At 42.0% G+C, this 14,390-nt stretch overlaps 1 long non-coding RNA gene across 1 annotated transcript in view; it reads right to left on the reverse strand.

Moving 5' to 3' along the window:
• LOC144772086 (uncharacterized) overlaps positions 1–266 on the reverse strand; it is a 77,714-nt gene extending 77,448 nt beyond the window's left edge. The window contains exon 1 of the long non-coding RNA XR_013599640.1: positions 174–266. This is a non-coding gene — a long non-coding RNA (uncharacterized LOC144772086). The remainder of the gene's footprint in view (positions 1–173) is intronic.
• Between the last annotated feature and the right edge of the window lie 14,124 nt (positions 267–14,390).

Genomic DNA, 14,390 nt, shown 5'->3' on the forward strand with positions numbered 1-14,390 from the left:
TAGAACACCGACTAAACCCACATTCATTTGTAAATACATTTGCAATGAACACATTTTTGTAAAAGCATCATACAGACATTTTCCTACAAAAGAACTGAAACTTCCTCTCCTACCCTATGAAAAGATGTTTATTAATCTACCTCATGTATAAAGGTAACTGAATATAAACTTACCAGTGCAGGAGATAAGCGTCAGAACCATGAGGACAACAAATAGCTTCATGATGAAAGAGATGTTTGAGCCTGTTTCTGCAATACTCAGCTCAGTCTCAGGTGAATGTATTCATACAGAGCTCCTATATTTATATAGAACCTAGCAGCCTACCTTCCTCCCTCAGTCATGTGACAGGTCTATCTTCAATATTAACAATACTTTCTACATTATTTGCTCAGACACCACTGTTCAGAACACATCCGCTTTCAGACCCATGTGATGTGGAAAATGAATCACTGTACCAGACAGGCTCCAAAGTAATGAAAGTTAAAAAATAAAATCACTATTTGCTTAGAAAGTAAATCAAAAGCCATGTTCATGCATACATAACCCTCACTCCCCTATTAAAAATGTACATTGATTTTCATTCTGTTTAAAGCTTCTTTGGGGAATATCTTGAGTATTCACAGTGCAGCATGTGGGTTAGTGTGGATGACATTCTTCCAGGGGTGTGTTGAGGCACACATTCATATGTTATAGGGGAGGAACATATATAGTCTGTTCTTGTCACAGCTATACCTGATGGATGCCTATAGCTAGTAATTCAGAATGTGGTGCCCTGATGCTGTCCATTTTCACAAACAGCAACTAGAAAAATCAATAAACCCAATAAAAAAGCACCGCACCATAGCCATCACTTGACAACATTCAGAATGTACATTTTGGACAGTAAAGAACCAAAGGCACTTCATTATTTACAAATCAAATAGAACTGTTTTTCTTGATGCTGAGTCTTGCTTCAATCATTTCTCACTTAATGGCACTCACTGTTTATCATACTTCAGGATGAAACACTGAATAAGATAACTGAACATCTAGCACAGTCCTTCAACATGTGCACAACACTTGCATGCATCAATGGTGATGTCTAACTGGATGTATAGACTACTTTGTCTGTGGTGTTTTGAATAGCCTGAAACCTCTGGGGCTACCTGACACTGAATGCTGCAACCAGTTGGTGATTCGGTGATAACACACTGCATCTGATAATACTGATTATTGATATGGCAGTGTAGTGCTTGTAGTATGGATTTGATTAAATCCTTTGCAGTCACCAACCATTTGTCCTTTCTTCCCTTAAATGTTAATGCCCTTACACACTGTATAATGAACAAGCATTTGCAATGCAATAGGTATCGCATTTGCGACAGTTGGAGTGATTGGCATTGTAAATGACAGTGCCTTTTATTTATGTTTTGAAACCTGAAAGCGGTGCTTAAACACCCACTTTGTACTTATAAACATTGCTTAATAGAAGCAAGGCTGGCAGTAACTGTGCTTCTTTTACTGCCAGCCTTGCTTCTCATAAGCAACAATTACAACTTATAGTACAAAGTGCGTGTTCAGGCACCGCTTGCACTTTTCAAAACATAAATAAAAGGCACTGTCATTAACAATGCCAATCGCTCAAATGTTTGCAAATGAGAGACCTATTGCACTGCAAAGGCTTGTTTTTTTAGTCCCTGAGTCTAACACCGAGGCATCAGTGAGCATGGAAGTTGCCTTAATAACATAAAGCTACAGTCCTTGCTGAGGTGTATGGGGAACGCTGTGGGTGTAGTGTAGTAACATTTGCAGGCTTGGGTTCTGGTAATGTGATTTAAATAAGCAAGCACAGGGGAAAGAGGAAAGGGTGGTAGTGAGGAGCCGAGAGAGAGAGCCCAAGACATGTAAAGGAGTATTGGGGGATTGGGAATCAACCTTGGGACCGGCTTAACACCTGGGGTTTAGTACTTCAGACACGGATCCTGTAATTCTGATCCAATCACTACAACTCCCTAACTGTTAAAGTGCAGAGCAGTAGTTCTGTCACTTTAAGAGGTTAGGTAGAGCCCGGCAGACTACTTTCGGCCAAACACACACAAAACCATTTGGCAAGAAAAAAAATTAAAAATACACTTTGCATTAAAACACAGCCATCGCTTTTGGTTGCTTTCTTTGCTCTGGCCCAAGCCTCTGCTCTATTTGTTACAAGTTACTCCAAATACAAAGGTAACAAGGAAGGAGTGTGAAAAGAGCAGAGTGAGGCTCAAGGACGGAGAGTGAGGAGAAGAGCAGCTTGAGGCACAAGGATAGAGGATGAGGAGGAAAAGAAAATGCCTCAAAACAGTCACGCACGATTGAGTCACAGTTTGCATTCCTGCGGTAACGTCAAACATTGCATTTATGCGGTAACATCAGACAGAAGTGTAAATAATACCTCAGTTTCACCTCCACGTTCAACACTTAATTACACGTGTACACACAAGGAGAGGGGGAGTTCACAAGAAATGCTAATGTAAGTGGGTTTCCGCCCTCGGTGAATGCATTTATCACCCCCTGGGTATTAGCAGCGCCGGCTTCTGGGCTGGAGAAGGGGACTTGGGCCAGGGTTGTGTAATCGGCAGTAGGTATAGATTATTAGGCCTCCCTGGCGACTAATTGACAAATGTTGGTGTGAGAAGACGAGAGAAAGTGCAACCATTAATGTTACTTTCTTATAACAATACTTTAAATAGTGCTGAGTCCGTCAGATTGCTGCCCTCGCATCATAGGATCTCCGTAACCTAGAAAGTATATCCAATCTTTTGTGTTTATATTTATTAAATTGGTACGAGATCCGGGAACTGAACCGAAAGCATTTGGATCTAGAGAGCAGGGAGCACGAGGCTTGGGGATCAGGTAAACACTGCCAGAGTGACACTTCAGGGTAACTCCAAGGGCGCAGCTACCATTGATGCAGCAGGTGCAGTGCCACCAGGGCACTGGAAACCCTGATTAATGCTGCAATTTTTCTACCCCTTCAGCAGTCAAAGGAGACACTTTCCTTCCTTGCAGGGCCCAGGTCATCTTTGCCGCGCTACTGGTAACCTATGATATTTATTAACACCAGGCATGGAATGCACCAGCGGTAACTCGCTTAACACCGCTGCATTCTGCAGTAATGCTGGTGGTAATGGTACTCCTGCTGCCAGAAGCGCTTAAGGAGGAGTAAAGTTCCTACGGGCCCTTACTGCCATGGACAGCGCTTTGTTTCTGTCCAGTGAGGTGTGCCTTAAAGAGCAGAGCAAGAAATACACTCACAATAGGTACGCGTCACAGCAGTGCAGCGCCGAGAAGCAGGACAGGTAGCACAAGGTTAACTGTTGTAGTGCTGCTGGGCACCACAGCTGTATGAGTCTGTAACCATCAAAGGGTAAATAATACATCAGTGCAGCACTGAGAAGCACGACTGGTAGCGCAAGATTAATCAGTGCACTGCTGCAATGTAGTGCTGTAGTATAACTGTGTAACCATTAAACAGTAAACATCACATCACAGCAGTGCATGAGATGCCCTACTGCAGTGCTGCACTGCAGCAGTATAACTGTGTAACAATCAAAGGGTTAATTTTAAATATCATCAGTGCAGCGCCGATAAACATGACTGGTAGCGCAAGGTTAACTGTTATAGTGCTGCGGTGCGTAACTATCAAAGGGATAAATATAGGCAGTGCAGCACCGAGAAATACAACTAGTAGCACAAGGTTAACCGCTGCAGTGCAGCAGTAGAACTGTCTTCCTGAAAGTTAAACATCAGTTGTGCAGCGCAGGGAAGCACGGCTGGTAGGACACAGTTAGCAGCGCTGCCGTGCAGAAGTATAACTCTGTAACCATCAATAGGTAAACAACATAGCAGTACAGCGCAGAGAAGCGTGACAACACAAGGTTAACCACTGCAGCGCTGCAGTGCAGTGCAGCAGTATAACTGTGTAACCAAAGGGTTAAATATCATCAGTTCAGCGCCGAGAAGCACGACTAGTAGTGCACGGTTAACCACTGCAGTGCAGTGCAGCAGCAGTGTCCTCCTGAAAGAGTTAAATATTAGCTGTGCAGCGCAGAGAAGTACGACTGGTAGCACACAGTTAATCACTAATGCGCTACAGTGCAGTGTAGCACTACAACTGTGAAATCATCAAAAGTTTAAATATAGTAAAGCAGTAACGTTTACTAATGGCATAAAAGTGTAGTGCTTCTTATGCTGCAGCATACATTGGTAAATAATCCCACAATGAGAGATATTAGCAGTCCAGTGTAGCGCAATGATGCAGAGACACTTAAATACCTACAGATGAAGCCTCACGAAGTTGCCAAATTGGAACAAGCTGTTGCCATGCCATTGCGTGAATGAACAAAAACAAGCAAAACAGAAAGCAACTTTACATATGGCCGGGGAGGAGACCTGGGAGGGCGAAGGCTGCCTGCACATGCGTGGTACCTGCAACTTTTGCGTGCCCTGTGGTTCCTGCCCAGTGGCGGCGCTCCCGTGGTGAAGAGCGAGCCCCGGCGCCAGAGAGGAAGACCGGCACATAGCAGTGTGGGGCTCCCATGCCTAAGGAGAGAGCCACGCGTCATGCAGCCAGAAGTCTAGAGGAGCTGGAGTGCTCTGGCCACAGCCAGCCAACGTTCAAGAGTATCCCCCCCAGACCGGGTAAGTGGGGGATTCTCAATTTGTGCCGATTAAGGCACAGTATCAATGTTTATTTTCTGAGCGGACCCGCCATTGCAGGCCACTCCAACGATAGGGCGAAAGTGAGGGGCGAAAGTGAAACTGCATGCTGGTTTGCCTGGGAAGAGGGACAGGAGATGTGCGCGTGCCTGTACGTGCGTGTCCACAGACCCCAATCGCCTGCGCGTGCCCCTGTCGGTACCACTTGAGAGGCAAGCCGCAGACAATAAGTCTCGCTGGCGACAGCGCTTTGCGCTGCATCTCCAGGAGCAAGACCTAAAAAGGAGGTCCACATTTTTCCAGGTGCCAGACACTCTGATATAGTTATTTTGAGAAATGTGGTTGTTGTTTGAGGGATGTGTGATCCCTTCTCAAGCAAATGCCACAATCCTTGTCAGGGTGAACTACAAACAGTCAATAAATTAACCTGTGCTTATCCCTCTGGTGGCTTGGCACAAAAGCAGTCAGACTTAAATTCAAGGCTATGTGTAAAGTATTTAGCCGGCACTCAAACAGTAATAAAGTGAAAACACCACAAAAGAAAAATCACACACTAATTTAGAAAAAATAAATGACAATGCAAGAAATTACACAAAAAAGACAAAGATCCAGTCAGTACTAGTGAAAGTTAGTGCCAACCACAAACATTTAGTCCCATGAGACTGGGACAAAGTCAATCATTATGGCCGACCATGATGGAATGAGGTTCAGTAACCCAAAGTGGGTTGGCCCAGTCTCGGATTATCTTTGGACTTAAATGAAATTTCAGAGAAAAATATATAAGAAGGCAAAGTTCAGTTGGGCAAGGCAGCCTGCAGTGTCCAAGGAGAAAGCGGATTCACAGTGGAGATTTACACATTTAGACGTAGCCTCCATTTTGATAGCGGAAAATTTCTAGAGAGATGAGGCTAAAGGCTGTAGCCAATGTGGTATGTACATGGCCAGATTCCCTTCCAGAGAGGAGCCACTGATTTGCTGCTGCAAACAAGAACAGAGTGGGTTCTACGTGAAGTAAGGCTGACAGCGATGCACCTTGGGTGGATCGGCGAAAAGGTAGGTCCTGGTCTCCTCTCAGTTCTTAAAGTACATTTTGGCCAAGGACTGGAGGGGCACTACTTTCAGGGTCCAGACTCACTCAGGCTAGGTCCAGGTATGGGTTCAAAATGGTTGGAGCCTTTTACACCCCTGAGGCTCTAAACAAGAGGGCAGTCAATTAGCTCTTTGTGTTGCTCAGGTAGTCTTGTAAGCAGAAAAGCAGTTCTCAAGCTGCAGGACACTCCTCTGACTGAGGTTATAGACACAAAAGGGCTAGCGGGGATGTCAAAAAGAAATACACCAACAATTTGGGAGAAATCTCAACACTGTTTATATACTTCAAAACATTAGTTGCATAATTATGCAAATGTATTCAGTTTGTCACATAGTCATGTAAACACAAAAACAGGGGGGTGCACAGTGTCCCAAGTGTACATTTGAAACCAAAAATTAACTATACAAACGACATAAAATAAATACAGGCACAATGGTTTCTCATAGAATGACAAAGAAGAAGGAAAATGACCAAGATATGGATAAATAATTGTTTTAGTGTCTATACATAATCCTAGGCACTAATTGTTGGTTCAATTCCTTGTGGCGTCGACGGCGTTTCGACCCTCAGGGATACGGGTCTCATCAGGACAAGGCATTGAGGGACATCTACAATTAAAAAGGACGGAGTGGGAGTGAGTATGGTATGTGACATTTTAATATACTATGTATATGGACAAGGGACCAAGGTACCTGAATATTAACTTGTTCTCCCCCATGTGTGGTAAAGAATTAGGATTGACTTACCGGTAGCCCAGCCGGGTACTGTTGTTATATGTAGAAAAAATGAAATATAAGTTAGGGAACAACAGATTGGCTCATTTTCACACTGGCACTTAGTGTACAAAAATAGGAAAATAGGAAATGGGCAGGTAAATTACTCACCACTGTAGTGGTCAGAGAATCAAGGTGTGATGCTCACACGTGATGGTGTTTTCAATATATACATGACGAAGCCTGTAGAGGACACAAATCAAGGGGATACGTTGTTAGTAATTGCATCCACGTACATATGGTATCTGGAGCTAATGTAATGATGAGGTTTACCTTCAACCATGGGAGTGGCGCCTAAGAGCGTTTCCCTATTTAAAGGAAGACTACTATACACATTTTCTAACTCAGAACAGACAACAAACCTGGGGCCGTTTTAAACGAAACCAGCCTGTAACGTTCTCAGAATCATCCGGAGATTCGAGTGACTCAAATAATTCAGCAGGCCCTAGTAACTTCAATACACATCAAGGACAACCTTTTTTAGAGAGAGGAGGGAAGACCAAGAGGAAAGTATGGTATCAATATGCCGGGGAGCAGCAGACCCGCAACAAGCACTATCAGTGGGGACCACAACCATACTAGAACAATCTTTGGCCTCACAAAATATTGAAACCATACCTATCTTTAATTTATCAGACCACAAATTGTCTACCTCTGAAATATCTGTACTAAGTAAAGGTCTATCATTTGTGGTTACAGAGAGGACACATTTTTTTAATCTAAAGTCTGAGTTGTTTCAGTTCTTTAGAAAGATTTGTCTAAGAATATTCTTTAAGGACAGGGCATATTCCGCTAAGGAATCGGTAACAGGCCTCAGACCCCCTTCTGTCTTTTACCCAAATAACAGCATGATGCCCCCAGAAATTATCGCTTTTGAGAAAGTAATTCTACAAAATGTAGAGACGATGAAGACTAACAGACAATACACTCCTTATAACATCACACTCTTGAAGCGTCAGGCCCTGAACAATCTAAAACGTGATCCCTCAATAATACTGAAACCAGCTGATAAGGGTGGGGGTATTGTTGTTCAAAATCGCTCTGACTATGAAACAGCAATAAATAAGCACATTTCTGAACAGAAACATTATAGAAAACTGACACACAATCCACTTGGTGACATTAGAGAAGAAATCCTTGGTATTACCAAGGTTGGTTTAGATCGTGGCTTCTTAAGTAAACACGAATTTGCATTTTTGAATTCAGAAAACCCCAGGACTCCTGTCCTTTACACCTTACCGAAAATCCACAAAAGCATTACACATCCTCCCGGTAGACCAATCTTATCGGGATGTGGCTCAATTTTAGAGCCCATTGGTAAATATGTGGATTTTTTCATTCATGAATATGTACCAAGTCAACCTAGTTATGTTCGAGACACTATGCATATGATTAATTTGGTTGACATTGTGTTATTTAATGAGGATACTGACTGGTTGGCTACTCTAGATATTTCAGCTTTATATACAAACATCCCACAAGATGATAGTATCAAAAGTATTGAATATCTCCTTGATACTAGGGTTAGGCCCATGACTGTTCCTACCTCATTTATAATCTCTCTACTACGTGTTGCCCTCCAAAAGAACTATTTTGTGCATAATGGTGTATATTATCAACAATGCTGCGGGACAAGTATGGGAGCAATTTTTGCTCCCAACCTGGCGAATATTTATATGGACCATATAGAACGAACCTTTGCCATTAATGATTCGAATCCGTATCGTGCCAACATTAAATGTTGGTATCGGTACATCGATGATATTTTTTTTGTTTGGAGCGGCACTAAGGAAAATTTCAATGCTTTTGTGTTATATCTGAATGGTATTCAACAACATCTTACATTTACATCCACAATTCAAAAGGACACCATTGCCTTTCTGGATCTTAACATCATGAATGAGGGTGATAAGTTGATCACCTCGCTACACAGAAAGGAAACAGAAAGAAATACATTACTTTCGTATAAAAGACACCATCCAAGAGCTCTAAGAGATGGCCTTCCCTTCTGGCAGTTTTTGCGCATTCGTCGCAACTGTGCCCGAAGGGATGACTATATGAGGGAAGCGGGAATTTTGAAATCAAAGCTACTTAGTAGAGGCTATCCTAATAAATTAGTAAAGTGATCACTAAAACGCGCTTGGTATTGTCCGCGAGAAGAACTTTTAGTGACATGACCGAAAAAAGAGATGCAGAAAATTGTATGTGTTACCACTTTTGGCACACATACAAACAAGATCCGCAGTCTAATAATCAGAAACTGGCACATCATTAGGAGTATTGATTCATCTTTTGAGGTCCCATTGTTTCCTTACAAACAAGCCAAGAATCTGAAAGACCATTTGGGGAATTCCTCGAATGAAAAGACAAGAGATACAACAGGGACATTGGAGTCGATATGGGGCCTGCCACCTGTAGTAGGTCATCACCCATGTGGCAATTGTGTGGCCTGCCCCTTTACGTCTAAGACTACCTTGTTCCAGCATGGGGAAATCACACATACACTGAGAGCATTTTCAAATTGCAACACACGCAATGTTGTGTATTGCATATGGTGTCCCTGCGGGCTGCCCTACATTGGTCAGACGCAACAGTCCATTAAAGCGAGGATAGGCCAACATCGTAGCCGGATCAGAAAACTAGTCCTGACAGCACCACTACTGGCACATTATTAAGACCACAACCATACTGCGGACCAAATAAAAAGGCAGGTTATTGACAACATAACCATACCTGATGGAGGAGGGGACATCTCCCAGATTCTACAACGTAGGGAATGCCACTGGATCGATAGACTTGATTCCATTAGCCATGGGCTAAATTCTGCTGATGAATGGAGAGGATATGTGCCTAACATTACAAATTAGCCTCCCTGACATGGGTCCTGGAATAATGTGCTGCTGCTAAACATCAGTATAGAGGTACACACTCATAAATTGCCACAGATATACAGGATAATGGGGCAATCTAATATATGTGCTTGAAAGTATTTCTGGTTGATTCAAATTCAATGCATAACTATGTATTACCATTGTTTTTTCATAAATTGTAAATAGAATGTAAATTTCGAGTTTTCAAGATATTCGAAATTTGTGTAACTTTCCTGTAACTTCATATTGTCTTTTGAACATCAATATGTGTTTCTAATCTGTTTCCTTGTGGTTTGGCACTACCTCACTCCTTTACGTAGAGCCGGCAACTTGTGCTCACTCACTCGGCAATCCATTGGTGGTCCTTACGAGGATCGAGTTCTCGTAACTCTCCCCGTCGGGTCTGCCAATGGTTTTAACCGGAAGGGCAGCCAGACTCCTCCAAACAGATTGGCTGAGAGTCACTGCTGAACGCTATCAAGCGGCACGCATATCATTTTTCAGGTAAACTTCCACATCAAAGCTATTGGTAGACATAGCTTGAAACGCGCATGTGGTTAAATTATTAACGACGCGCTTTCCTTACTTTTTCTTTCACAGGCATCGTCCTGTAAATAATATCGAATTCATCCCTCTAAAGTCAAACTACGACATGGGTGCATCATGCGCTATTAGTCGCCACTCCCATGGTTGAAGGTAAACCTCATCATTACATTAGCTCCGGACACCATATGTACGTGGATGCAATTACTAATGACGTATCCCCTTGATTTGTGTCCTCTACAGGCTTCGTCCTGTATATATTGAAAACGGGAAACAACCATTACAACGCAACTTTTACAACGCACTACCATTACAACGAAACTTTTACAACGCAAAAACCATTGCAACGCATGTATTTACAACGCATGTTTTTACAACGCAGGTACCTTTACAACGCATACCATTACAACGTAAGTATTGGTAAGTATATAATTATATTTTACATTTTATATGTTTGGGGTTTTTTAAGGGGTATTTTTAGGGTTGAGGGTCAGTTTTTAGTTTTTGGGTAAAGGGGTATTTTTAGGGTTCAGGGTTAGTTTTCAGTTTTTGGGTAAAGGGGTATTTTTAGGGTTGAGGGTCAGTTTTTAGTTTTTGGGTAAAGGGGCATTTTTAGGGTTCAGGGTCAGTTTTCAGTTTTTGGGTAAAGGGGTATTTTTAGGGTTCAGGGTCAGTTTTCAGTTTTTGGGTAAAGGGGTATTTTTAGGTTTCAGGGTCAGTTTTTAGTTTTTGGGTAAAGGGGCATTTTTAGGGTTCAGGGTCAGTTTTCAGTTTTTGGGTAAAGGGGTATTTTTAGGGTTCAGGGTCAGTTTTGGGTTTTGGGGGTACAGGGGTATTTTTAGGGTTCAGGGTCAGTTTTGAGTTTTTGGGTAAAGGGTTATTTTTAGGGTTCAGGGTCAGTTTTGGGTTTTTGGGGTACAGGGGTATTTTTAGGGTTCAGGGTCAGTTTTGGGTTTTTGGGGTAGAGGGGTATTTTTAGGGTTCAGGGTCAGTTTTGAGTTTTTGGATAAAGGGTTATTTTTAGGGTTCAGGGTAAGTTTTGGGTTTTTGGGGTACAGGGGTATTTTTAGGGTTCAGGGTCAGTTTTGGGTTTTTGGGGTACATGGGTATTTTTAGGGTTCAGGGTCAGTTTTGGGTTTTTGGGGTACAGGGGTATAAGATAAAAATAAAATTAAATTAAATTTAAATGAAATCAATTAAATAAAATTAAATTAAATTAAATTAAATTAAATTAAATTATTTTCAATTATTTTAAATTTAAAAAAATTAATATATACTTACCAATACTTACGTTGTAATGGTATGCGTTGTAAAGGTACCTGTGTTGTAAAAACATGCGTTGTAAATACATGCGTTGTAAAAGTTTTTGCGTTGTAAAAAATTCGTTGTAATGGCATGCGTTGTAAAAGTATGCGTTGTAACGTCATACATCCATTGAAAACACCATCACATGTGAGCATCACACCTTGATTCTCTGACCACTACAGTGGTGAGTAATTTACCTGCCCATTTCCTATTTTCCTATTTTTGTACACTAAGTGCCAGTGTGAAAATGAGCCAATCTGTTGTTCCCCAACTTATATTTCAATTTTTCTACATATGACAACAGTACCCGGCTGGGCTACCTGTAAGTCAATCTTAATTCTTTACCACACATGGGTGAGAACAAGTTAATATTCAGGTACCTTGGTCTCTTGTCCATATACATAGTATATTAAAATGTCACATACCATACTCACTCCCACTCCGTCCTTTTAATTGTAGATGTCCCTCAATGCCTTGTCCTGATGAGACCCGTATCCCTGAGGGTCGAAACGCCGTTGACGCCACAAGGAATTGAACCAACAATTAGTGCCTAGGATTATGTATAGACACTAAAACAATTATTTATCAATATCTTGGTCATTTTCCTTCTTCTTTGTCATTCTATGAGAAACCATTGTGCCTGTATTTATTTTATGTTGTTTGTATAGTTAATTTTTGGTTTCACATGTACACTTGGGACACTGTGCACCCCCCTGTTTTTGTGTTTACATGACTATGTGACAAACTGAATAAATTTGCATAATTATGCAACTAATGTTTTGAAGTATATAAACAGTGTTGAGATTTCTCCCAAATTGTTGGTGTATTTCTTTTTGACATCCCTGCTAGCCCTTTTGTGTCTTTAGATTCTGCTATTAAGCTATACATTGAATATTTATTATATAGTACTATACCACAGGAGCCGTTGTTCTATGATATAATTTAATGCCCTGGTTCCTATGAGAGCAGGGTTCTCCTTGTTCTTTTCTGAAACTCCCCTGACTGAGGGCACAAGGCAGGAGCTGCACAAATGGCAGCCAGGCAGTCCTCTGAAATACACAGTAGGTCACGTGAAGCAGGGAAGTCCTCGGAGACTCCTCCGCAGGTCAAGAAGTCAACTGATAAGTCTGTATGAGAGTCCTATATTTATATCTGGTGCCAGCTTTGACGTGGTAGAAACGTCAGGAGTTTTTCACCCACATAAGTGACTTGGATTTTCTGCATCCTTGCCCAAGTGCCACTGGATCTGGTGTCACAAAAGTTAGTATGAAGTTCTTTGTATGTGTGCGTGCAGATGCATTGTGAGCCATTGTTTTTGAAGTGCAAGATGGGCTATCTCTGTCTCAGTCCCTCCATTGTGCTGAAATGACCCACCCTGCCAACACCCTGCCCCCTACCGTGTGGCTGTCTCGCAGGAATACACACAGGTCAACTGTCAACTAGACCTAGTCATGTTCCCATGAAACAGGCTGACGGCACCAAATGGTTAGGACAAGAAAATGCCAGCTTTCTAAAAGTTATTGCAAACACAACTCCACACCACTGGAGTCAAGCTAGCCGGGCTGATGAGAGGTGTTACCTCGAAACCGGGCCGGTCCTCGGATGCTTGATTCCGTTCTGGGAAGGACATGGCTTTTGTAGTTCGGACTGGACTGTTCCCATGGGGCACAGGGTCAGTTCTGATTTGCATATCGCCATTGTCTAACCCAGGGTGGTGTGGAGTGGAAAAACGATGGATTTGGGCCCAGATCTTTGGACTGGGGTGAATGTGTGACATTGATCCACATTCTGTCCATCACTGTTGTGCTTGCAATTACCGCTCTAAGTGTACTGGGGATGCTCAGACGTGAGTCCCAGGCACTCCACACCACTGGAGTCAAGCTAGCCGGGCTGATGAGAGGTGTTACCTCGAAACCGGGCCGGCCCTCGGATGCTTGATTCCGTTCTGGGAAGGACATGGCTTTTGTAGTTCGGACTGGACTGTTCCCATGGGGCACAGGGTCAGTGCTGATTTGCATATCGCCATTGTCTAACCCAGGGTGGTGTGGAGTGGAAAAACAATGGATTTGGGCCCAGATCTTTGGACTGGGGTGAATGTGTGACATTGATCCACATTCTGTCCATCACTGTTGTGTTTGCAATTATAGCTTTCTAAAAGTGGCATTTTCAAAATTGTGATTTAAAACCTGACTTCATAATTAAAGTGACTTATAAGTCAGAACATTCAAACTCACCAAACATGACATCTCTACCTGTTCCCAAACAAATAATTTCACTTAAATGTAATAAGGTAACCCTAATGTTATCTTATGGGAGAGGTAGGCCTCCCAGTAGAGAAAAACAAATGTGTGGTTTTTGTTCATACCAGGACCGTAAAAACTTAAAAGTATATATCCAATGTTTTAAATATACTGCACCCTGCCTTATGACTTGTTTAGGGCCTATCGTAATGATGATATATGTATTAAAAAGGATGTTTTAGGCTTGAATAATTTTTTTTTAGCAAGTCAAATTGGCAGTTTAAAAAGTCCAAGAGGCTGCAAATGGCAGGCTTGAGACAAGTTTGGAAGGGCTACTTAAGTGGGTGCCACAATAAGTGTTGCAGGCTCACAAGTAGCAATTAATGTTTATAAGGCATTGGACTTTAAAAGGGACTAAAAAATAAATTAAATACGCCAATAAGGTGTAAGCCAGTTTGAGCATGTGTTAGGGCTAAGCACAAGCACTTAACACTGGTTAGCAGAAGCAAAGTGCACAGGGTCCTAAATCCAATAAAATATAGTTCAGAGAAAAGAAGGAGTGCTAAATGTTTCGGGGAAGACCACCCTAAGGCTGACAGGTAAGGTGATTTGTGTGTATTGGTCTCAGTCCACCAATCTTAACAAGAGGTCTTGGTAAAATCAAAGAAAAGGGAATTTTGTGGTACTTCTCCAAAAATCTGTATCCAAGTGAATGCTTAAAATCTAGTCTAACACATTGGAGCATTTTGGTTAAGCAACATTTTATCTAGAAAACTCTTCTGTCTATGCACTGGTTTTAGATAAAGCATACTTTCTCATCACCTTCTTTTGGAAAGCAAAGGTTATTGAAAGGCGGACTTTGGAATTCAATCATTGATATGAACTTAGA

This window comes from Lissotriton helveticus, chromosome 8 (genome assembly GCF_964261635.1).
Source record: "Lissotriton helveticus chromosome 8, aLisHel1.1, whole genome shotgun sequence".
NCBI classification, from domain to species: Eukaryota; Metazoa; Chordata; class Amphibia; order Caudata; family Salamandridae; genus Lissotriton; species Lissotriton helveticus.